This window comes from Podospora anserina, chromosome 6 (genome assembly GCF_000226545.1).
Source record: "Podospora anserina S mat+ genomic DNA chromosome 6, supercontig 2".
NCBI classification, from domain to species: Eukaryota; Fungi; Ascomycota; class Sordariomycetes; order Sordariales; family Podosporaceae; genus Podospora; species Podospora anserina.
In genome coordinates this window covers 2,332,082-2,333,868 of record NW_001914857.1, presented here as the reverse complement: position 1 = coordinate 2,333,868, position 1,787 = coordinate 2,332,082, and the positions used below count along the sequence as shown (strand labels likewise).

The 1,787-nt window shown below is 37.5% G+C and overlaps 4 annotated features.

Annotated features, from left to right (window-relative positions):
* Positions 1-4: 4 nt before the first annotated feature.
* Positions 5-92: a long terminal repeat (LTR crapaud).
* Positions 93-133: 41 nt separating this feature from the next.
* Positions 134-323: a long terminal repeat (LTR crapaud).
* A 107-nt stretch (positions 324-430) lies between these two features.
* Positions 431-1,127: a long terminal repeat (microhyla).
* Positions 1,128-1,330: 203 nt separating this feature from the next.
* Positions 1,331-1,787: a repeat region (transposon discoglosse copie 3).

The following is a 1,787-nucleotide window of genomic DNA, read 5'->3' as shown; positions in this document are numbered from 1 at the left end:
AATAGCACTTTTGTTTAGCCCTGATCGGCTTGTTCCCTGACTTCCTAAATGATTAGCTAGGGGCGACCTGCGCCCCACATATAGCGCGACCTGCGCCCCACATATAGCGCGATCTGCCGTTAGGTTAACTATAATATATATAGAGAAATTAAATAGTTTATAAATAATTCCGTAATATATAATTTATAATTATATTTATAATATTTTATATTTATATTAAAATATTTTATTATATATTATTTAATTATATTAAATTAATTATTAAAAATTACTTTTAATTTGTATCCCTTTTAAAAGTTTTATATAAAGGTTCGTTATAAAGTCCCGTAAATTTATTATTCCGGTACGAACTTAGATTAATAAAAAGTTTTAAGTTTTAGTTAAATCCTTATATTTTTTTAGGGTTTTATTTATAAAAAGTATTTTTAGTGGTCCTTCGTCCGCTATTTTAGTAGGTCGGCCTTCGATTTATTTTCTTTAACGGTTTTCCTAAACTTAGTATAGTGCTACCTTTATCGTGGGTACCGGGGTCTTTTTCTGGCTCTCGCTTTAGCTTTAGTGCTAGCTAACTTACTAATTAATAGTAATAATAGTTCTCTTAATAACTATGGGTTCCTATGGGTAGACAGGTCTTTAGCCTAGTTTCTATCTTTAGAAGCGTCGGTATATCCTATTGCACGCTTCTTGGACGAGCTGCCCTAGTAAGTACTTTAATATATCTAGTCCTTGCCCGTTATATAAGTATAGGTTTTATGGCCGGGCTTTAAAGTCTACTAGTCTTTTATTAAGGTATAGGTTTAGTATAGCACCTAGGTTTTGGTTTCTAAGTTTCTAATTAGTGTAGCCTTATATGCTCCGGCCACTATCCTGAAGTTCCTTATTTAAGCCTTCGCTAGCCTTTTCGCTAGACCCCGTAGTTGACTTCGAGTTGGAGTGGGTATATAGTAGTTGACAGCTCCATAAGCTATAGCGCTTCTAATGCACTTAGTATATACCTCTCGCGCTCTAATGAGGCCTGGGCCTTAGGTTTTAGCTGCAATCCTGGATAGTGCGTAGTCTTAAGTCCTTAGCTTTTTAACTACCTTCCCTTTATATGCTCTCCAATTTAGTCTCCAGTCTAACTATATGCCTAAGAATCTGTTATAAAGCTGTGGGTTAATTTCCGCACCGTCTCGACTCGCTGGCTAAGCTAAATTATTAAATAATTTATAAGAATCTATATTACCTTATTTATCTATAACGTATATAATAAGCGAGCGCCGCACTTTCTACTACCCTACCACAGCTATCCTCAATTACACAACCACAACATAAAGAAATAACGATAACTGAACTAGAAATAGATGAATCAGATGATTCTGCAGCCTCCTGGCATGTACGTGCATTATGGCCAGGCTTACCGCACACGCCACAGCACCGAATCTTCGTACGAGACCCCCCTGCACCACCACCACTTTGTCGTATTTCCTGGGCTACCTGCTCACCCACAGCCTTTTGATCTAGTAGATCCTGTGCCTCTTATATAGTAAGTGATCCTCTAAGCCGCATATATGTTTTTTTGGCTCTCCGTTTTTTACTAAGCTCCTTATTGGCCTTGCGTAGCGAAGAGACCTCTGCACGGAGAAGAGCCACCTCGTGCATTATACTTATTACTCCCTTAATAAATTAGTCTATAGCGGCTAGTATTGAGGTTGGAGAGCTATTTTAATGGTTAGAAATTCGAGTTTTAATAAGCGTTAACTGTGAGGTAACCTCTCGAGGGTTGTGTGGCGTTTGAGAGACCCAAG